Source organism: Corvus moneduloides, chromosome 20, assembly GCF_009650955.1.
Source record: "Corvus moneduloides isolate bCorMon1 chromosome 20, bCorMon1.pri, whole genome shotgun sequence".
Classification (NCBI taxonomy): domain Eukaryota; kingdom Metazoa; phylum Chordata; class Aves; order Passeriformes; family Corvidae; genus Corvus; species Corvus moneduloides.
In genome coordinates this window covers 10285690-10308985 of record NC_045495.1, presented here as the reverse complement: position 1 = coordinate 10308985, position 23296 = coordinate 10285690, and the positions used below count along the sequence as shown (strand labels likewise).

General features: G+C 56.7%; 1 protein-coding gene across 2 annotated transcripts in view; it reads left to right on the top strand.

The window, feature by feature from the left end:
• Nucleotides 1–4505: 4505 nt before the first annotated feature.
• CALN1 (calneuron 1) overlaps nt 4506–23296 on the top strand; it is a 147362-nt gene continuing 128571 nt past the window's right edge. The window contains exon 1 of one of the 2 annotated variants that reach the window (XM_032129883.1): nt 4506–4986. The gene's annotated coding sequence lies outside the window, so the exon portion shown is untranslated. Of the gene's footprint in view, nt 4987–7052; nt 7276–23296 lie in introns of those variants that run through there. The other variant, XM_032129884.1, reaches the window with a different exon arrangement.

Below are 23296 nucleotides of genomic sequence, written 5' to 3'. Positions count from 1 at the left end.
GGAGTGGAGCTGGAGTCAGGCAATCTGTGCAGAAGGGAGCGGCATGGGCAGGGCAGGGATTCATTCGTGACCTTGGCTTTTCCCGAGGCTGAGGTGGGAGCAGCACGGAGCAGCAGCAGCTGTTAAAGCTGTCAGCTCCCGGCTCCCTAATCCTTCCTTTCCACTTGGAAAACCGAACCCAGCCCATCCATAAGGGCTCTTCTGTTCCCACTGCCAGTTAGAGGCTGATTTATGTCCTCAAATGGGATGATTTAAGTCTCCTTCACATTTTTCCTCCAAGCTGCTTGCCAGCAGAAGTGGGCATTCCCATCACCTGTCCATGGACAGCCCCCCCAGGTGCTGCTCAGCCCTGGCTCTCAGTGTGTCTTGCACAAAATATCACCCACCAACTGTGGAAACAAAAAAATCCCTCTTTTTTTCATATCTGGAACACAGATCCTGCTTTTTATTTGTCATTATCATACCCCCTTACAGCACACCTGGTAAAGATTAGTTTGATGCTGACTTTTGCCTTTCAGACACAGGTGAAGTTGGGTTTTTTTGCCAGATTTGCAACTTTTGAAGGGGTGTCTCCTTGGAGAACAACCTGGCATTGAGCAGGGTCAAGATCAAGCTGAAGCCTGTCCTGGGCTGGGCAGGATCAAGGAAGGCAGAAGCCTTTGATGGGGAAAAGCCACATCCATGTGGCAGGAATGCAGTTTAATTCACAAATCTGGGAAAAAATAGTAATTTGTGATTATCAGCTCCCCCGTGTTCAACCAGTTCTTTGTTTGCCTCCAAATTCCTTTTGAAGTTCCCCAAAACAATCCCCCTGTGACTCTTGGTGCAAGCAAACAAGGGTTTCAAAGCTTTGCCTTTGCATTCAGGAGCCCAACCCCCTGCCCACAGGTCTGCAGCGTGCTCCATTCCCTCTGCTTTTTATCTTTATTAAAGGGCTGTAATTTGGGTGATTAATTGCGAATGCAGCCGGCAATTTCCTCTGCCTGACACAATTTTGCACTTGGAGAGGCCACTGTCTGCCCAGAGCAGATCCTGGGAGTCCTGCTCTGTGTGGCACGGAAGGTTTATCATGGAAACCCCTCTGGGCATCGGGAATTCTTTAATTCCATCAGCTGGAGGCTCGAGCCTGCAGGGCTGAGCAGTGAAACCCTCTGGTCTCTGCTGCGGGAACTCGGAGTGAGGGAGACAGCAAGGGGCTCTTCTAACCCCCAAAGCAGAGCAAGCGAGGCGGTCTGGCCTCCAAAAAACCTGATGGAGAGAGACAAGGTGCATCCTGACACACCAAAACCTGCAGGAACGGCAAAAGGGCTGAGGAAGGACAAAGTTAACACTCCTGGGCTCAAGAGTGGAACATTGAGCTCTCCTGTGAGCTCAGGCTGTTCCTGGCTTTCCAAGCAGTCTCATGGCTTGTGCTGGAAAAGGAATGGAGCAGCACCATGATGTGGGTTTTGGACGAGATCCCGCCCAGCTCTGCCCCTGAGGGATGGGTTTGTGCCGCCCCCCTGCCCGGGTCGGGTGTGATGTCCCTGTCCTGGGGCCCTTCCCAGCCCTCCCGAGTGCCCCAGACCCCAGGCCTGGGGAAGGGTGGTTGAGCTGCTGCAAACAAGAGGTGCCTCCTGCAGGACCAGCAGAGTCTGGGGGCTCTGGGTGAGGCAGGTGGAACCAGGGGCTGAGCCAGTCTCTGGTTCAGCCCCTCTCACCTCGAGTGCCCTTCCCTCAGTGCTTTTTGGGTGTCTCTGTCTCTCCATCCCATCTGCACAAACCTGCTGTTTCCACGAGAAACAATCCTTGGGCACCCTGAGGGACAATCAAATCAGTGGTGCCACTTCCATCAGGAAAGCAAAGCCCAGCAGGAGTGAAATGAGCTCGCGCAGCGCCGAGGCAGCGATGCTGCAGCCCAGGCAGCCCAGCTGGCCCCGCGCTCGTGCAAACAGCCCCTCCTGCCTGGGGCTGAACATCTGCCCAGCTGCAAACCCTGCGGGGGACCTGGCCCGAGGAGACAGCCCCGCATGGGGTCACCTGCAGCGCTCAGGGGGAGGACAAGTGCAAGATTCAGGGTCTGCGGAAAAGGACACGCGAGCAAACCAAACGGCACATTAGAGGTGTGTGATGAACCCAGCCCTGGAGCTGTGGCAAACCAGGGGGCTGAGCTCATGGCACAAGGAAGATTCCGCTTTGTTGTGGCCGTGGATCAGCTCATTCTAAAGGAAAGGGAAAAGTGAATATTTGCAGTCAAAAAGCCCCAAATGCCACGATGCCAGGGTGGCATCAAGCTGAGGTTTGAGCTCACTGCACAAGGAACACCTCCTGTGTTCTGTCTGTGGATCAGCTCATTCTAAAGGGAAAAAACAAATACATCACAGTCAAAAGCCCAAAATGCCACAATTCCAGGGTGGCATCGTGAGGTTCATTTGCCCCTCACCACAGACTTCCAGGCTGGCAGAGCAGAAGGAGTAAATGCAGGGCTCATTTCAGAAACATGAGGAGTCAGCTGAAAACACAAACAAGGCTGAGGCTCTTCCCAAAGTGGAACAGCTCAGCCTCTCCAGCCTGGCCAACTGCAAGCCTGAGCCTGACTGTGTTTGATCTGGGAATCAGATTTAGCCCACACCATCCCAGTGAAAAATATCACACGTGGTCTGCACTTCAGGCTATGTTCCAATATCTGAAGGAAGGGATCTTTTAATTGAAAACCTTAATGTTTCTCGTTATATTTAAAATTAGAGCAGAACGGCAATAAAATTGGTCATGGGATTGAGACAAGTTTTAAGGGAGGGAAAGAAATTTATTCTTCATTTTTTACATCGAGGCATCCGTTAAAAGCTTGGGCACATTTGATTACGTCAATGCAAGGATTAATAATTAAAGGAACAACAACCACATGCCTTGGAGAGACACACGAGATGGCAGCAGCTCGGGCTGGAGCCCCTGAGGACACCCTGGTTTTGCTGGAACCTCACCCCTGCCTGCTGCCCCTCAGTATTTAGGGAAGCACTTTCCCACCAGGCTCTGCCAGGCGATGCCTTTCCCAGGAATTTTCAGCTGGTGCCTAAACTCAGGCAAATGGTACCAAGGCTTGGTATCGGATTGATTTTGAAGGAAGCCTGTGCTGTTCCCACAGGTTCTGAGGGGTTCAGAGAGAAGTGTTTGGGGTGACACCTCCGGCCCCCAGCAGGAGCCCTGGCAGATGGTGATGGTGGTGCTCCACCAAACCCCACAGCCCCAAGTCAGCATCACCCGGGACTGGTGGGGAAGGAGGCTCCAAAGCCGCTTCCTCTCCGTGCCCGGAGCCAGATGGATGTCTGCGGGCTGTGCCTGTGAGACGGAGCCATTCCTCTCTGAGTGTGGCCCCCAGCCAAGCAGAATCCTTGGATTTTGCTCTGCGGATCCGTCCGGCAGCTCCGGGGCTGGGAGCGTCTTCCCGGGCACTGAAGGCAGCTCCAAGCCTTGGATTGAAGGACAGAGCCTCTGACTCCAGTGCGCTTTTTCAAACCAGGCCCAAATTGTGCTTCCCCTCCCTCCCCATCCTTCCTCCCTCCATGGTGGGAATCTTCTCGTTCATTAATAACCTGCTAATTATCCCAGCAGCTTGGAGCTGGGCTGCAGCATGGAATTAGAACCAGCTTTTCCTTTTGGCACCACCCCTGGTGTAATTAATAAGGCGAGAGGAAGCCAGAACACGCGGGTCAGCGCGGAGAGCACGGCACGGATTGATCGGACACCCAGAGCGGGATGCTCCGAGCCGGCCTCGGGGAGGGAGGGCGGCATTTTGGGGTCAAACCGGGCAAAAGAAGAAGATGAAGAAGAAGAAGAAAGATGTGTTACTTGTTTCATTTGGTTTTCCTCACTCCAGCTCAATATCTGGGCCAAGGAGGAAACCCTGCTCTTCATCCCCTTCCCCTTTTTGGGAAGGCTGGATGGAAAGCTGACACCGTGTGCTGGCCAGCCCTGCCCTGCCGAGCAGCCCGAGGGGCTCTGTTGCAGACAGGTGCTTTCATGGAGATCTGGAGAGCGACTGGATCTGGAGAGGGACCTGGAGCTGAATGAAGGAGGGATCAGCGTCACTCGCATGCCGCCAGCGCCAGGTTGTCTCCCCGCTGACTTGGCACCAGCAAGGGGCCTCCAAATCCAAATGGAATTGCTTCCCTGCTCACGGGATGCAGGCAGGAGGCCGAGGACCCCGTCTTGCAGAGCTGGGCTGGGGTGACGCAGCCTTTCCCCTTCCCACCACCCTGGGGTGACGAAGCCCTTCCCTTTCCCCTTTCCACCACCCTGGGGTAATGCAGCCCTTCCCCGCCACCCTGGGGTGACACAGCCCTTCCCTTTCCCCTTTCCACCACCCTGGGGTGACGCAGCCCTTCCCTTTCCCCTTCCCCACTGCCCTGGGTGACGCAGCCCTTCCCAACAACCCCGCTCCACCCAGGGCTGGCACTGGGAGGGCGACGCCTTTGGGCACTGCCACAGGACAGAGGGACATGATCCTCCTCCTCCAGACTCTTCAGAGCATTGGTAGAGCACAAACTTTGCTCCGTGCACCCTCAAGAGCGCTCGGGCTGCCCTTGCCCGCCCCGCTGCCTGTGGGATCCCCTCTCGCCACCCACCGTGCCTGGAGGGAGCCGTGATTTCCAGTTTGTCGCTGCTGCCACCGCAGCCCCTGGTGCTGCCGGATCGGGCCCCGCGGGCTGCCAGGATGCCCCCGACGGGCGGCAGGAGGCTGCTGGCGCTGGCAGGCCCGGCGGCAGCGCGGCGCTCCGGGGGCAGCAGCAGTGCCAAATTGGGGTTCTAGCCCTTTAAATCCGATCCGGTACTGCAAAAAAAGGACGAGCGAGCAGGAGAGAGCCTTCAGACTCTTTTAATTAAAGCTTGTACCAATTCTGTATTCCCAAGTCACGGCAGCCGCCCGCGCTTCCCCAGGACACCTCGGGCTCTCTCTCCGGCAGGCGGCATGGACGGGGACAGCGGCGCAGCGGGCACCGGCGGCAGGAGGTACGCACGGAGGGACGGGGCTGCGGGCACGGCTTTCCCCTCTCCTGGCTGGCAGCTGGAAGCATCCCCCTGCTTTTCCCGTGTGTTTTGCTGTACCAGGGAGAAAGTCTAACGCGTCGCTGTGGCTCACGCGGGGCCGGGGCAGGAGGAACCCAACCCAACCCAACCCTCCCCTCCCACCACGCACCTGGGGCCGGGGCTGCTGTCCTGCCACCTCCGCTCGCTTCCCTCTCCCCTCCTTCCCTTTTAAATAATTGAGTGCATGACCCTGAGTTGTGGCTTTTTTCCCGTCGCTGCTTAAACCCCAGAGCTGCCGCTCGGCAGAAGATAAGTTGGGATGCCTGGCCCATAAATCACGGCAGAAGTTGGTCCCCGCCGCGCTGCCGCCGCTCGGCTCCTCGCCGTCCCCGGTCTCCCCCAGGTTAGGGGAGTTTTGCCACATCCTTCCATGCGCATTGCACTCGCAATGCAGCGCAGTTCTGGAGAGCCTCGGGGAGCGAATCCCGGGTTATTGGGAACGACAGCGTCGTTTGCACGCCGGAGCCTCCTCTCCCCAGCACTGTCACCCACCCCAGCCCCAGCCGGGCTGACAAATCGCCCTTCGGCAGCAGCCCTGTGCCCAGAGAACATTTAACTGTGAACTGCCCCGCTCAGCCGGTGATTTTCCTCTCCCCCTCTCCTCCTTAGCCGAGTGATCTCTCTGTTTATACCTCCACGCAACGTGGCTTTTCCCTTAAATTATGGATTGTCGTTCCTTCGTCGCCGTCTCAGGCGGGTGCATCCTTAAGGTGCCCTGACCTGAATGAGAGCCCGCCTGGCTCTCTGCAGCCGGGTCCCAGGTGAGGCTGCGTCCCTGGGAGCCTCTCTCCTGCCTGGATCCCGGAGGCTGTGCCAGCAAACATTCATCCTGGTGCCTATCGGAGGTTAATAACACTTTTGACAAATAGCAGCCTCCTCGAGGCTTGAAATAGGATTGTAAAAGCAGCCACTAATCTCCTTGAGAAGTGCTCGATGGTGGCCACCTCTCAGGAAATCAGGAGAGGAGCTGTTTATGTTCTGCGTGTTGAGGCGTTAGCACAGCAAAAAAATCCCGCTTTTCTTAATCCACCGGGAAAACTCTGCCTCGCCTTCATCTGCCAGGGCAAAGGGCTTGGGGAGGGAATCCTGTGAACTCAGCACGACCCAAAGCCCACAGGACTGCGGGGCTGCACAACCGCATCAGGAAAATGGGGGTTTTTCTCCTCACCAGTGGTGTCTGCCATAAACGAGGGAGAGACGGGACGGGGAAGTTGGGAGTGAGCAGGGAGAGCGGAGCCGTGGGTCGGAGAATGAGCGCCTGAGCAGGAGCACCTGCAGGGATCAGGTGGTTTGTGGGCAGCAAAACACTTTGCCTTGAGCAGTTGAAGGATTGAAACTCGGGGAGGAGGAGGCACGGAGCCTGCACGTAGAAGCAGAGGGGCCCGGACAGAGGGAAACCCACGGCACAGCTCCGTGCTGAGCTCACGGAGCGCGGGGCTGCGCAGGCAGAGGGATGCTGGCACCCCAGGGCTTTGGGGCTGTTGGTTTTCCCTGCTTTCCTCAGCAGTTCCCGTGCCCATGGTAGTGCTTTAGCCATCTGTGACTTCGGTGACATCAGGCAGGAGCTTGTCCCTTGTGACCGGGAGGTGGGATAATGGCTCCATTGTTCCCAGCTCCAAGGGAAGAAAATGACCTGGCAAGGAAACCTGAAAGTGCCTGAAAGTTAAAAAACCCTGTTCCCGTGGTCTGAGCTGGGCTGCAGGCAAACTCTCCTCGGGCGAGGCCCCTGGAACCTGTTCCCTCCATCCTGCAGAGCTGGAGAACACACAGCAGGGTTTGCAAACCACCAAAAAACACGAGCAGGGTGTTGAAAGATGAACAAAATGTGCGTCTTTTTTCAGCAAAGCAGCTCAAGCACACAGAGAGGGTGGGGAGTAATTATTTATAGTGCCATCAGCAGAAATAATAGAATGAAATGAAGGGCTGAAAAGTTTTGCTGACTCTCAGGGAATGCATCCTGGCACGGACGGATCATTCCTGGGCCCAGCCCTTCACATCTCCAGCGCTCCCAAGAGCAGCCTGGAGACACAGCAGAGCCTGGGATCCAGGGAGAGCGGCTGGGAGCTGATCCCAGCGGGAGGATGGAGCTTCCATGGCAGCTCGCACCTCCTCCCTGAGCCTCCTGTGCTGCCCGAGGCCGGATTTGCGTCCCGCTGGATGCCTGAGCAGGGAAGGAGCAGCGCTCTGCGAGGGGAAGGGCTGGGTGCCCAGGTTTGGCTTTTGCATTTCATTCTGGGAACGCTGAGATTAAGAAGGGGGGCGAGGGGCTGTTTCTGAGATCAGCAGTCGGTGTGAGCCGGTGCTTTGTGCAGTTCAGCTCGGAGGGCTGGGCTCCAGGCGCTCTTGAAGCCCGGTGACAAAAGGCCTTGGCAGGATTGGCAGGCATGGTCAGGGAATCGCTCACCTGGAATCCCTAACTCCCATTAAAGGTGACCTGCACCAGGGCTTCTTTTCTAAAGGGAATCGCTGCATTTGAGCTCCTCTTTGTGGGGATGAAAAGGCCTCTTTGGCATTTTCCCCCCTCTTTCTTCCCCCAGGAATGGCGGGCAGTGCCAAGCTTGTCCCTCCCCACGCGGGCAGGTGTTGGAGGTGAGCCCTGAGGCTGGTGCAGGTGGGAAGGGTGGATTTGAACCCTGATTGAGCAGCAGGCCCTGAGCGAGTGTGGCAGAGTCCCCAGCGTTCCCCAGGAACGTGGGACAGCTTCTGAGCAGTCCCAGAGCCCTTTCCTTCCCCAGGCTCCGTGATAGCGCCATGAGGGACCATCCCCAGGTGGGCACAAAGGCTGAGTTTAGAGGTGCCACCAGGCCATTTGCTCCAGCTTGCCCTGCCTGTCCATCCCCAACCAGCGAGGTTTTCCTGCTCCAAACAAGAGCTGAATTTCTGAGGAAGAGGCAGAAAAATAATTCTATTTTTATTTCAGGCAATAACCTTTCCTACTTCCTTGACTCTGTAGAGTGGAAAGAGCCCAGGCACACAAGGCAGAGCTCTCATTTCTGCTTCCCCTTTGCCAGTCACCTTTAAACAAAAGGAACCCAGCGGGGTGTCTGGAGCAGGAAGGGACCAAGATGGATCTGATGGAGATAAAACCTAAATTTACTACTCTGAGCTGCTCGAATCTAATACATTCTTCTATTTAGAGCGAGGGATGTTTGTCAAGCCCATTCTCCATCTCTGGCAGGGTATTGCAGTTGGAATTAGTCTGATGAATTAAAAGCAGTCCACTGAAGTCTGAAATGGTAAAAACGCCGCGTGTGGACGGGAGCGCGCGGGTGCTGAGGGCACCGTGGGAGGGACAGACAGCAGCACGGGGTGCCAGGCTGGGGGTGGCAGAGTCACGGCCAGGGGACGGCAGGAGGCAGACATGGATCTGGAGGGATGGGTCTGGACCTGCAGGGATGCATCATCCTGGTCATGGGCATCTCTTGTGGTCACCTGGGTGGCTTGGCTGGGCTCAGGTGGCCTTTCTGAGGAGGTTCCTCCACCTCATGCCATGCTCTTGTCTCCTTTGGTGGTTTTATCCATTTTTGCCCTCCTTCAGGACATGTTTTAGCCATTCCAACAGAAGCCACTCTCAGGGCGTTATTTGAAACCCCCATTTGCACGGCAGGAGGTGAGAGGCTGCCCAGACAATGCAAACCTTGTGTTCTATGGTCACCCAGGGACTGCCAGGAATCGATGTCTGCTGGAGGCTGGTGTTTAAACAGAGCTAAACCAAATCGTGTCGGAAGCCCTGGTTATCCTTGAGAGCAGACTTTCAAGAAAGTCATGTACAGATGTTGCCCAGTTTGATGCAGGTTTCACCCTTTAAATCCTCCTGTGCTCAGGAACGGACGGACTCTGCTCCTGGCTCCAGCCAAAGCCTGGGCTCCAGGCTGAGAACTGCCCAAGTGCTTTGGGAGCCTCAGGCACTGTTTCAGAGGGGATTAATAAACCCTCAGGAGCTGCCGATGCTTCACTGGGAGCTGGCGGGAGGCCCCTGCTGACTTTGGAAAGGTTTCTCCTGGAGGCTCCACTGCAGGAGCAAAGGCAGGAAGGGGCTGGCACCCCCAGAGCTGAAATGAAAGAAGAACCTACTCAGAGTGTGGTTTTATTTTTGCTCCCTCATAAATCCATTGTGGCACAGCAGCCTCTGGAGCTGGGAAGGGATTAACTCTGGAAGAGTAAAGGTCTCCCAGGGGTTAAGCACAAGAAAGCTGCTGGTTCTTAAGAACAAGGAGCTGCCATGGAGCTGGAGCTGTCGCGGAGGAATCACTGGAATCAGCGGCCCGGCGGCCCTGGGAGTGTTTGTGTTGTGTAATGATCTGCAGCCCCCCTGGCACCTGGGCTGGCTCCAGGCCTGGGGCTGTGCAGGAGGAGACAGCAGGGGACTGTCCCAGAATCCCAGAATCCCAGGCTGGGCCAGGCGGGAGGGGACCCCAGAGGGTCCCTGGTGCCACCTCCCTGCTCAGGCAGGGCCATCCCAGAGCACAGGGCACAGGATTGTGCCCAGAGGGCTCTGCAATATCCCCGCTGAGGGAGACTCCAGCCCCTCCCTGGGCAGCCTGTTCAGGGCTGGGCCCTGCCCAGGGCAGCAGTTCTGCCTCCTGTGCAGGGCAATTGCTGGGCTCAGGCCCTGCCCGGTGCTCTGGTGCCGCTGCCGGGCCCCGGAGCAGAGCCTGGGCCCTGCCCTGAGCCCTCCCTGCAGCCAGGGACAGCCAGGGCTGAGGGCCCCTCTCAGCTGGGGCTCCTCTCGAGGCTGAGCAGCCCCGGCTCCCTCAGCCTGTCCTGGGCACGGAGATGCTCCAGGCCCTCCTCATCCTCACAGCCGGCACCAGCCCCGCTCCAGGATCTCCCTGTCACTGCTGTGCTGAGGAGCCAGAGCTGGACACAGCTCCAGAGGTGCCCCTGGGGCTGGGCAGAGGGGCAGGATCCCTCCCTGACCCTCTGGCAATGTGTCAGCATGGGCAGGGATCGATTCCCAGCTGGTGGCTCCTGGGAAGGGCAAAGTTCCTCTGTGCTGGTGATGGACACGAGGTTGTTGTGATGTGTGACTGTCACACGAGTTGACTGCTGTCAGTGGAGCTGTGACAGTGCCAAGCAGCCTCTGTTGGGTGGCATTGTCCCTTGGCACCTCGGTCCATGCAGAGCTGTGTTGTTTGGTGAGTTCCTCTCAATGAGTTCGCATGCAAAATCCCATTTTCTGAAACAAAAGGTGCCTATCCCAGAGCTGTTGTAATGCAAATAACAGCAGTGGGATTAATCCCAACCCATCCTGGCCTCAAAGAAAAATCCAGAGAAAAGCCTGGTGGGGCAGGACCCTGTTCAGCTGCAGCCTGGCACAGCAGGAGCCCCACTGCTCCCACCCCACAGAGCCTGCAGCTGTTCTGAGTTCCTGATGAATACTCAGCGGGAAAGGAGATCCAGGCAGTTTGGATAATCCAGAGAAACGAGCTGGAAGAGCAGATGGATTCTTTCCTCAATTAGGTTGTACCATGGACTGAAGGTGCAGTTTTGTCCTGTGACCCGATTGAGGCATCAGTGCTCTCTTTGGGATATTTGGTAAATACCCTATTCCCTCCTGGAATGGGAGCTCTGAAAGATCGGGGCTTTCTCTGGGGTGCAGGAAGGAGATGGATCTGTGAAAAATGCTGTCCTTGCTCTTTCCAGCCCAGCTGAATTGGCTGAGAGGGTGGATGATGAGGTGATGAGGGCTTATTCCTGATTTGGCACAAAAGGCAGTGGGGGCTCCACCTGGGGCCTCCTTTAGTGCTTGAGAAAACCGCTGGAGCTCTGGAGAGGCTGGGAGCAGCCAGAGGCTTCAGGAAACCTTGGGCAGCCCTGCTGGTCCCTTTGGGAGCACTGACCCTCTGTCAGCCCTGTGTCAGCTCCTGCAAACCCAGCAGAGCTTGCTCTGGGTCAGGGCTGGCCCTCCCCGACTGCTCCAGGGTGCTCCAGGGTGCTCCAGGGGTGGGTGCCACTTGCCAAAGCCACTGACGGGGAGTAGTGAAGGTGTCCCTGCCCATGGAGTGAGATGGGCTTCTCCAACCCAAACCAGTCTGGGATTCTGGGATTCCGTGAGAAGCCTTGGCAATCCCGTGATGGTTGTGCAGAGGTGCAGGATGGATGAGAGGAGCTGCTGTGCCCAGGTACATCCATGGACAGGTGGGCACGGGTGGGACCTTGGTCCCCAGCCACAGGCACCGGCCCCGTGGGCATCGTTGTGCTGCTCCTCTGGCTCAGCACCTCTGGAATGCTGCATCTCCAAGGGCCAGGGTGGATTCCTTTGGATTGGCAGTCTGGCCTTTTGGGAGAGGGAAGTGGTGACCATGGGAGCTGCAGGCAGAAGGTGCAGGAAGGGAAGGAGAGGGGGAGGCTGGGGAGGTTCCCTGGGCTCTCCCAGAGATTCCCGAGGAGCTCTGCAGTGGGGCTGTTGTAAGGAAACACAGGGTTCCCCCTGCCCCGTCCTTGTCCTAAGGACTGTCCCCTGTGGGCGCTCCCTTCGTGTGCTCCCACGTGCCTCCGAGAGAAAACCCTAAAACAAGGTTTGTTTATCAAACCAGTGGCAGGCTGGGACAGGGAGCTGTGAGGGGAGAACAGACCTGGCACTGCTGATCCTGAGCCACAGCCCCGGGACAGCAGTGCTGGGAGGGAGAGCATCCTCTGCACCGGTGCTTGTACAGCCCAGCGGGCTCTGCTCCACACTCAGAGCCCAGAGCTCCCTCTGGGACCTGCGGCAACCTGAGTCTGCCACAGGGCTCCCTCTTCCCTCCCTACCACCCTCCAGCCACTGCCCAAGGCAAGCTCATGGAAGTCCCTTAAAGATATATATTTTTGGTGATGCCTTGCCTGAGGTTCACCCTGAAGGATTTGAAAGAACAGATTAGCTGAGTTTAAGAGTGTGAATTATGGAGAGAACCTGCTCTGTGCAAAGCACAGGGTCACAGGTGATGGCTCACTGGACTTTTGTGTGACCATTAGTCAAACACTTCATGTCCAAGCTGTGATCCACATGAAATTGCTGGAACATGTCTTGCAGCTCTCAGTGTCCAGCAGCTCCAGGAGGAAGTATTTGCTTCTCGTCCCTGGCAGTGGGAAAAAGCCGTGAAGACTCAGGGCACTGGCATTGGAGCTCCATCCTTGGGACTCTCTCTCAAGTGAGGACAAATTCCCCTCTCCCCTCGTTTCCTGGAGGAGGGCAAGTTCAGCCCATTCCTCCTCCAACTTCCCAGCTCCTCTCCATCCCTGCTGAAAATTTCCTGAGCTGAAGGCTGTCTGCCACTCAATGCATTATTTTATTCCTCTTTTCAGCACCTGATGTCTTCCAGGAAAAATTCTACAACATAATTGGGCACTATTTGCAAAAATACTTCCTCCGCCTTTTTCTTGTTTTGAAGCGATTTCTTGGTAATTTCCTCGGGTCCCTCTTGGGTCTGGTGCTGTGAGAAACAGCAAGTGTTTGTTCTCTATTCCCTTTGCTCCGTGATGCTGAGGATGTGATAAAACTCCGGTTTAATAAGTGTTTCCTACATCCCTTTCAAGCATCTCTTTGCCTGACTGAAGGGCCCAGACTTGTCAGTCTATTTCTGTGCAGAATTCACCCTCTGACCACGCTCCCTTCCCTCCTCTCACCCTTCCTGGTTCTGCTGTCGCCCTTCCCGAGTGCTCGGAGCAGGAATTTATCCACCCTGCAGGTGCACGAGGGAGCCCGGCAGCAGCAGCACAGCTCCAGCTTGTTCTGTTTCTCTGACAGAAACCTCTGGCACTGGATTTCCCCGTGGCTGTGTCCGAAGCAGCCTCCGCAGCCCCAGTGGCCCCTTCCTGGCCAGCAGGGCTGAGCCCAGAGCTCAGAGTTCCGTGGGGGGCCGTGGGGGGTTTCTCCTGTGCAGGATCTGGCACTGGAATTCAGCTCTTTATACCTCAGGGGCTGGGTTTTGTGAGGTTTGTGTGCAGCTGTTGCAGCAGAGGAGGTTTTGCCCATGCTGGCTGATCCCGTGCCATCAGCAGAAGCACTCACACACCTCCGGCCCCCAGGTCCTGATTTTCACAGGGCTTTCTGGGGCTAACGTGGGAAGTTGTTTCCATTGTCAAGGCTGACTGTTGCTCTTGGTTTCTGCCTCCTTTTCTCATCTCCTCCAGAACGAAAAGGAATGCAGGCAATTCCCTCCCCCTTCCAGCCGGGCCCCTCTCCCCTGGGCTGCGCTGGGTGCTCACCCATCAGCCACACCCCCCCGAATTCCTTCCCCCGTGCTTCTGATGAGGTTTTGGTGTTACCTCTTCAGCAAGTTGTTGTTCAGACCCCTTTTTGGCCAACCCCACTGTTCCTGTCCGAGTAATTTGTCACATCCAGGGATCTCTTTCCTCCCTGGATCCACTTTCAGCCTTTTAACTCTCCCGCTCTGCTGGGTTGCTGCACAACCTTTTGTCCTTTTACCTCTGGTTGGTTTGGCAGTCTGTGATTACTCCAGGTTTGCAACAGAGAGTTTAAAGCAGTTAATTTAACCTTTTAACTTCTCCTTTTTTACTTCTATTCAAGCAGCTTCTCAATTTTTAATGTGTTATATAATTTTTAATTACATAACAATCAAAATGTTGTGTGTTTGCATATTTATACTTTTATAGAATTAATATAATATATGTTTAGCAAAATCCATATTTGAGTCAGGTGTGTGTATATATATATATATATATGTATGTGGTGTGTACATATTTGCAGTAATAGGATGAATTCTTACATCTTGGATTGGTCCTGGCCATCTCAGAGCCAAGCAGAGCTTGTTTTCTGCTTCCAGAGTTGATGTTTTTCCATCCAAGAGTTCTTTGTTGTTCCCCCAGCCCTGCCAAGGCCAGCACTGCCCTGTGTCCCCAAGTGCCACAGCCCCACGTCTGTTAAAGCCCCCAGGGCTGGGGACTCCAGCAGTGGGGCAGGAGCTGGGATGTGCTGGCTGAAGGCATCTCCCTGCTCCCCTGGAAGGAAGGCCTTGAGCCAGGGATTCTCCCTCCCAGCGGAGTCAGCTCCCAGCTCCCATCGTGTCCTGGCTGGGTTTCCCTCCTGCTGCTGCCTTGCCCTGTGTAAATCATTGGAAATTCACTGAACACGGAGAAAAGCCCCAATTTCCTGCCTGCTTTCCCTGTGGGGTGAGCTGTGTGAGCTCTGTGCTCTGTCCCGGGGATATTCAGGCATTCCCTGTGCCTGGAGCCGCAGCAGCTCCTGATTCCTGAGCCCTGAAGCTCCGGCCCTGCTCTCCGCTGCTCCTGGTCCCTGCCAGACCCCTGGGGCACGGCCCCCTCGTCCCCCCGGAGTGGCTGCAGCCAGAGGGGCTCAGAGCTGCCCTGGCCACCAGGGCCACCTCCTCCTCCTCCCTGGGCAGCTGTGCCGGGGCCTGAGCACCCTTTCCATGGGGAAATTTCCCCAAAATCCACCCTGAGCCTCCCCTGGCCCAGCCTGAGGCCGTTCCCTCTCCTCCTGGCCCTGTTCCCTGGCAGCAGAGCCCGACCCCCCCGGCTGCCCCCTCCTGTCAGGGACTTGTGCAGAGCCACAAGGTCCCCCCTGAGCCTCCTTTGCTCCAGCCTGAGCCCCTTTCCAGCTCCCTCAGCCGCTCCTGGGGCTCCAGCCCCTTCCCAGCTCCGTTCCCTGCCCTGGACACGCTCCAGCCCCTCAGGGTCTGTGTTGTCCTGAGGGGCCCAGGACTGACCCCGGGGTTTGAGTTTTGGCCCCACCAATGCTGAGTGAAGTCATAATTTAACATCCCCACTTGTTCACTGATGGCAATTTCAAACCCCTTTCATTCTGAAGTCACTCCTGCAGTGCTGTGACAGTGGCCAAATTAGAGGTGGCAGGACTATTCAGGCAGGCCTAAATTAAGTAATAATTGAAATGTTTGAAGGAAAATGAGAATGGTTGTTGGGGTCAGCCTTAAACATGTTTTGCTAGCAGCTTGCAGAAGAATTCTGATGAAAATTGCAGTGCTCTGTGAGAGATGATTGGCTTTTATTTCAAAGTAAACAAGTAGAACAGGAGAGAAAGGGGAGGACACACAAGAGCACGGTTAATAAGATGTATAATCAAATTAAAACTTTTGCACAGCTATACTGCATGAGGTAAAGCTGCAGAGTTTAAATAGAGAATAGCTTCTGCTTACCAAAACCCCAGAATGTTTGAAAGCACATTGGACTGATTTATACATCCCATTCTTTACGGAGTATTTCTTTAATTTGGGGAAACAAGGCCCCTTTTGATAAGTAATAGCTCAAAGTGCTGCTGGGAAACACCAGCAGCACAGAAAAAGTTATTTTAGAGATCTCAAGAGCTGCCAGCCAAGTCCTGTTTTAGGAAAACATGTGAATTCAAATTCAGTGGCCTCAGTCGGTGGCACAGGGCACACACTGAGCTGAAGAGACCGTGTCTGTTTTCCTTACAGATCCTGACTTTTGCTTTCCTGAGGCAGGAAAACCAGTTCCTGATTTCCACAGGAGCACCAAGGGCTGCTGGAACAGCCCGGGATCATTTCTGTCCCCTGGCATTCAGTGCTCTGGGTTGGGGACAGGGTGGGCATCGGGCACAGGTCGGACCTGATGTTTTTGGAGTTCTGTCCAGCCTCAGGGATTCCATAAATGTGACTCTGCACCACAGGGCCACTTCCAGAGGAGCACTGTGAGATGCCAGGACAGGTGACAAGGTTTTAGGCATTCAACACCTGGATCCCAGTGCTTCCCATGTTTCCAAAGGCTGGGATCAAGCCTTGGTGCTGTCAGAGCCCTGGGGGCAGTGACCCTCTCCCGGGCCCAGTGCCACCAGGGAGGGATTGTCCTGCTCTGCTCTGGGTTGGGGCGGCTTCACCTCAAATATTGGGTGAAGCTTGGGGCACCACAATGAAGGAGAGACATTGATCCATTAGGAGAGACATCGATCCATTAGGAAGCATCCAAAGGAGGCCACGAAGATGGGGAAGGGCCTTGAGGGGAAGAGGAGCAGCTGAGGGCACCTGGTCAGTTCAGTTGGAGCAGAGGAGACTGAAGGGAGACTGATCCCAGCTCCAACTTCCTGGGGAGGGGAACAGGATGGGCAGCTCCCATCGCTGCTCTGGGGACAGGGAGCGGCTGGGGCTGGGCCAGGGAGGCCAAGGCTGGGCAGCAGGGAAAGGTTCTTCCCCCAGAGGGTGCTGGGCACTGCCCAGGCTCCCCAGGGAATGGGCACGGCCCCGAGGCTGCCAGAGCTCCAGAGCGTTGGGACAGCGCTGCCAGGGATGCCCAGGGCGGGGTTGTTGGGGTGTCTGGGCAGGGCCAGGGGCTGGGCTGGGTGATCCCTGGGGGTCCCTTCCCACTGGGGATGTTCCAGGATTCTGTGGTGCCCTGAGTCCCACCCACGCCCTGCCCATGGAGCCCATTTAAGCCCAGCCTTGGGCCTCCAGACCCAGTCTGGGCTGTGGATCAGTGTCCAGCTGGGCTTTTCCCTCTGGCAGCATCTCAGATCTCTCCTGTGCCTTCACTCCCACCCTTCATCCTGGCTGCATCTCCCCTGCAGCTTTGTTTTCATCTGCTCCCCACTGAGCTTTTGGGTGGAGCTTGGATCCAATTTCTCTCCTTTTCCCCAGTGTCACCAGCACTCAGCTCTGCTCACGGAGTTCAGACCCTGCAAGACTCCTTGGGGAGGGTGCCGGTGGCCCCTGTTCCTGTCATTCCCACCATGGAGCAGATCCAGCTCTGTCCCTCCGTGACAAACCCCTCCTGACCCGACATCCCAGCCTGGAATCTCCCCTGCTGGGTAAGCATCACCATGAGGAGCGGTGATGTGGGCTGGGGTGAGTTTGGCTTCCCAGCTGGAGCCTCCAGGAGCTGCTGCTGCAGCCAGGAGCAGGATGTGGAGATGGGGTTGAAGCGGCTCCTTGGCTGGCTGAACACACCCGAGCCCTCAGGCTGAAGCCCTGCTGGAGCCTGGAGCTCTCCGAGAGCCCAGAGCTGCCTTGTCCCTCCCTCGGCCGTCAGAGGCTGCAGCTCTGAGTCAGAGCCGCTCTCTGCCACTCCACACTGACGTCCTTGGCACGCCAGCCTGGCCATCCTTACAAACACCTGCTGGAGCCTGGCTCCGGCCCAGACCTGCCGGCTTTGGACCTAAAACCCCATTTCTTTTTGGTTCCTCTGCTCCTGCTTCACTCCTGGCTGGGGCATTGAGCACAGGAGCCTCCTGCTCCGCACAAACTGGCGCTTCCACCTTCGCGGCAGAGGCATTTCCAGGGATTCGCTGCAGCACACGGCAATTATGTGACGGAAGTTGGGTGAAAGGGAGCAGGAATAATTTGCAAGTTCTGCCAACAAAATCTCGTTCATTTTTGTTGTTGTTTTTCTCCTCCCCATACCTTGGCAAGACTCTTTCCTGTTTTTCTTTCATTCCGTGGCAAATGCACAATAGGAACAGGAGGTCAATCACTCGGAATTGTCAATTTATAATTTTTCTGACGTTGCCAGTTGCTTTTTCTAAAGACAGTGAGCAGTGTGTGAAGCCCTTGTTGGGTAACAGACAGAATTAGATGATTTCTAAATTTCTCAGAGCTTTTAGGTACTCAGCACACTCCTTCCCTCATATCCCGTGGCTCTGTATTTGTGCTAATAAATGGAATTGTTTCAGTTTCGGTTAATCTCTAATTGTTTAAGTCCAATTGACCCCAGAACTGCCACCCTGCAGGTTTTGGGAACAGGATATGAAGGCAAAAAATAACAGCTGGAATGGAAGGTTCTGTGGAAGAAGCCCAGGATGTCAAAAATAGTATTTTTGTCCAAATCCTTCTAGCAAAGCTTACAGGATCAAGAAGGAATAAGAAATGATTGTTACAGATCCAGGAGGTCAGAGAAGCATGGCTTGGTGAGCAGGGAAAATATGAAGTGCTGCCTGTAAAAGGGAAAATGAGTGAACCTTCAGCTGGGGGGGAGGAAAAGGCAGCTACAGGGAGGGGGAAAAAGAAAATTTCAGTCAAACTGCGCTGAAGTTGACAGCTCTCTGCCAAAGTGGTCCCTTCTGGTTTGGGTCAGGAAGCAGTTTGGGATCAGCTGAAGCAGCTTGGATTTGGTGAGTTCAGCTTTAGAGGAATTGTTCACTGAATTTTTTTCAAGCAGATCATTTTAGGTTGCATGGGAAGCTCTCCAGTGGGGAGAGTGGGGAGCTGAGCCCATCCCTGGGCTGGGAACAGCTGAGGCAGCAGGGTTGGGAGATTCCTGGATAAAGCCCAGTCCCAGCCTGGCTCCAGGTCGTGTCCGTGCTCCCCTTCCCGGGTTTCCCAGGCACAGTCTGTGTCCTGTGGTTGCACGTGGAAATTGCAATTTGCAGTCCCGAGGCTCAGCTTTGGTGGAGCAGTGGGGCAGGAGCTGGGATGTGCTGGCTGAAGGCATCTCCCTGCTCCCCTGGAAGGAAGGCCTTGAGCCAGGGATTCTCCCTCCCAGCGGAGTCAGCTCCCAGCTCCCATCGTGTCCTGGCTGGGTTTCCCTCCTGCTGCTGCCTTGCCCTGTGTAAATCATTGGAAATTCACTGAACACGGAGAAAAGCCCCAATTTCCTGCCTGCTTTCCCTGTGGGGTGAGCTGTGTGAGCTCTGCGCTCTGTCCCGGGGATATTCAGGCATTCCCTGTGCCTGGAGCCGCAGCAGCTCCTGATTCCTGAGCCCTGAAGCTCCGGCCCTGCTCTCCGCTGCTCCTGGTCCCTGCCAGACCCCTGGGGCACGGCCCCCTCGTCCCCCCGGAGTGGCTGCAGCCAGAGGGGCTCAGAGCTGCCCTGGCCACCAGGGCCACCTCCTCGTCCTCCCTGCAGACACCACCAGGGTCTGGCAACCTTGCCCCTTCTGGGCAGATCTTCCCGGCTTTTATCAGCTGCCAGGAAATGAAGATGCTCTCACCAGTCCCATTGTTTATCAGGTTTGGGTTTTCTGTGCTGGCCTAAAGCCCCAGAGGGATTTGGGACTGAATCAAGATGAGCTCTGGGTTCTGCTGAGACCATCAGAGAGCGAGGAGATCATTTGTATGATCCATTAATGGGTCCTGGATAGGCTGGAGGTGGCCGGGGGGCTTTGCCTGTCCCTTTGCCCTTTGTGAGCTGTGGGCTGTGTCTCAGGAATATCCTGTACACCCCTGAGTGTCCCACCACAGCTTCCCCTTCACCCACTGCCCTGGATCCCAGCTGCAATCACTGTCAGGGAGCACTCAAGGCATCGCCCTGGGGCGGAGAGGTGTGCTCATGGCAGTGCCCTTCCCTCCCCACAGGAACAGGGGCACAGAGAACCTTCCCACCCCCTGCCCAGGTGCCAAGGGCCTTCCCTCAGCCTGTTCCTCAAGGGGGAGGGCAGCGCAGGCATTCAGGATTAAATCCTGGCATGGAAGTGCCTGCAAGCCCTGTTAGAAGTGACAGGGTGACCTGGGAATGGAAGTGTTTTGGGATGAAGGGTTCAATGATCCATGGTCTCCCTCCCCTCCTCTCCGCACTTCCCCAGCCCTCTCTCATCTGCGATCCTCTCCACCATCCTCTGCCTCTGCTGGAAAGAAAAACGGGATGGGAAAGGAGAAAGGCCCTGGGGGAAATGTGGGAATGCAGCTGCCCCAGCACCAGTCGCAGCAGCGTCGTTTCTGGTGTGTGAGGAGGAGATGTGGTGTGAGGGAGCCCTGAGCCTCAGCCAGCCCCGTACCTGCTGCCAGCCCCTGCTGCAGGGGTGAAGTCTGGAGCAGCTGCTCATTTTCATTTTAAGCCGTGGGTTTTGGGCTATTAATAAGCCTGGAAAATAACCACATGTTCCCTGAATTATGTAACAGATGTTAAATTCCCCGAGATGAAGAGGTGTCAGCCTGATGGAAGAAGTGACGTGAGGACCTTTCTCTTTCCTTGGAGCTGGGTTTCTCCTCTTACGAGCAGAACTGATTACCTGCCACTGGAGAGGAAAGAAACCGCTGTCACCCCAGCTTGGCCCCAGCCCCAGCCCTGCTCCGTGCCTGTGTTTGTGCTCCTCCTGCCTCTCTCCAGCAGCACATTTTGGAGACAGGTGTCACCCGAACGCCGTGGAGGGATGTGCCGAGCTGAGAGCTGCTCCTGCGTCACCGTGCGGAGCTGGTTCCGGAGCGGCCGCATCCTTCCATTGGCACCGAGAGCGAGGAGAAGGGGGACAGGGAACCCAGGGCCAGCAGGTGCTGGGCCAGCGAGGGGGCTGGGCGGAAAATGCCTTCCCAATTAACTCTTTCAGTGACACAGCGGCCACCGAGGGTGGTGTGAGATGGGCTGGAGGCAAGGGCAGAGGAGGTGTCTTAGGCAGGGGGTTAAAAAGGGTTTCATTCTGTCTTCTCTTTGGTAATTTTTATTTTTAGGGTGGTTGTTCCTGATCTTCCTCTCTCCCAGGGTGAGCACCACTGGGGAAAGGTCCTCAGCAGTTCAGGGTGGTGTTTACCCAGCATGGAGCTCTTCCTAAAATCCCTGCCTTGGCATAAAGGTTGAGGCCACACCTTGAGGATGAGGCACCTCCAATCCTGTGTCCGGTTCTAGGCTGCTCCAAGGAAGACCCTGAGGGGCTGGAGCGTGTCCAGGGCAGGGAACGGAGCTGGGAAGGGGCTGGAGCCCCAGGAGCAGCTGAGGGAGCTGGAAAGGGGCTCAGGCTGGAGCAAAGGAGGCTCAGGTGGGACCTTGTGGCTCTGCACAAGTCCCTGACAGGAGGGGGCAGCCGGGGGGGTCGGGCTCTGCTGCCAGGGAGCAGGGCCAGGAGGAGAGGGAACGGCCTCAGGCTGGGCCAGGGGAGGCTCAGAGTGGACAGCAGCAGGAATTTCCCCATGGAAAGGGTGCTCAGGCCTTGGCAGGGGCTGCCCAGGGAGCTTTGGAGTGCCCATCCCTGGAGGTGCCCAAGGCCAGGCTGGAGGTGGCACTGAGTGCTCTGGGCTGGGGACAAGGTGGGCATCGGGCACAGCTTGGATTCGATGATCCAGAAGATCTTTTCCAGCCTCAGTGATGCTGGGATTGGAAGGTGGAGCCGAGCTGTCGCCAGCTGCACGAAACAGCCGGGCAGTCCCTGGGGAGAGCCGGGCACGGACGGGGATGGGGATTGGAGGCCCGGGGCCCAGGGGTGCCACGTTTCCTGTGGGGGGAGGTAACACAGGGACTGAGACAGCAGAGGGACGCCCTCCAGGAGGAGCCGCTGGCTGCTCCCTGCCGGGGCTGGCCCTGCTCAGACGGTCATTTCTGACCCGCCCCAGCATCTCGTGTCCCGCACCCTCGGGCACAGCGGTGAGCGCCGTTCCAGCACGGGAACGCTCGGGAACGCGGCTGGAGGCACAGCCGGAGGATGGGACAGGCCCTGCTGGGGCTGGGGCTGCGCTCCACCACCACCACCGCCATCCGTGCGCCTGCAGGCGAGGGCCCTCCTGGATTCCTCCCCCTTCTTTCACATCCTGTGCCGGGCAGGGACAGAAACGAAGGGAGTGACTTCCTGCTGCGTGTGGAATTCAGGAGGATTTAGGATGTACGGGAATCTCCTGAGCACAGATACCTCGTCCGGACAGGCTGTCACAAGGCTGGGTCCCCCAGGCGAGGAATCGATTCTTGGCCACTTGGCAGTAAAAAAGAAACATGTGGGGAGCGGGGGACTGGATGTGGGGTGGTTTCCCCATTTCTGCGCACTTCCCCTTCCCTCGTCCTTCAGGAGCAGTTGACAGCCTCGGGGTTATTCACTGCTCACCGCTGATTAATGGGCTGCTAATGGCATCACTTATTTCATTATCCCATCTGCAAGATCAGTCACTAGCCAGCGAAAAGGAAAGCCCATTTCTTACTGGCATTTAGTGGTTGGCTGTCGGGGTAAAGTGCAAGGTTCACATTTAAGAAGAGGAGCAAGAGGAAAATTTCCTTTCAGGAAGAAAATTTGCGCTGGAAGTCATCTGTAAGTCTGTGTTACCCAAAGAGTGGAGCTCAGATATCAGAGGAGGTGTTGCAAAGCACAGGGATAAGGGAGGTAGCCCAAAAAATGTAAGGACTGTATCAAGAAGGTGCCCTCAGAAGGCTGGGATAACAGTGCTGTGAGTAATAATAATAATTATAATGAATAATAATTATTATAATTAATAATAATACACCTTGGAAGTCTGGGTCAGAGCTCAGGGGCTTGAGGTGTTGTGCAATTGCAGGCAAAGAAATTGTTGCTTCCAATTCTCCTTCCACACAAAGGGAGAGCGAGGCCAGCTGGCGAGTGACAGATGGGCAGGGAACAGCACAGAGGGGACAGCCAGGGCACGGCCCGGGGCGCCGGCAGGACCGGGGCTGGCACGGAGCCGCTGTCGGGAAGGACAGCGAGGGGCAGGTGTGGGGCACCCGGGGTCATCGGGGCCAGCAAAGGGCGAGGAATAAAGGGCCTGTTACAGCACAGTGAGAGCCTGGCTGAAGGGCCAGAGAATCATGGAATATCCTGAGCTGCAAGGATCCACAAGGATCGTGGAAGTCCAGCTCCCGGCCCTGTGCAGGACAGTCCCTAAACCACACCAAGTGCCTGTGAGCGTTGTTCAAACGCTCCTTGCCTCACAGGGTGATGCCCCAGAGGGAATGGGGACGGGGGGCAGCCAGGTCTGAGCCACGAGAGACCCTGGCATGGCCACACTGGGAGGAAGCAGAGCTGTGGCCGCGGGGTGGCAATGGCAGCAGGGCCCTGTGGGGACGGGCAGGAGCTCGGTGATAGCACAGAGGGGATGGTCAGGCTTGGAGGGTTTGTGTGTCACGCCTGGAGGAGTGGCACTCCCTGAGGGGACACCCCGGGGGTCCCTGTGGTGCCCTGCAGGGACACCTGGCACGGGCACGGGCGGCCGCGGCCCCTCCTCCTGTGCCCGCACATCCCGGGAGCGCGGGCGGCGACCAGCCCCTGCCGGTGGCACCTCGTGGCACAGAGGTGGGGACGCTGCAGGGACCCCGAGCGAAGCGCTCCAGGCCGGCACTGGCGGCACTGGTGGCACTGGGCTCCTGCCCGGGGTGGGGCTCCTGGAAGCCCGCGTGGATGTTTGGAGGAGCCTTTCCAAGGAATGCCTGGGGAAGATGCAGGTCTGAGCTGTCCCAGCCCCGGCTCTTGCATCCGCTCCGTGCCAGCTCTGCACTGCCAGCGCACGGGCACACGGCCGGTGCCCCCAGCAGGAGCGGGACTGTGTCCCAGAGCACGCCATTCCCGAGGCACTGCGCATTCCCTGCAAACCCCGCTTTTATCGGGAATGAACATCTGTTCCAGATGTGGCCGCGCGGCGCCGGCGCTGCCGCGCTCCTG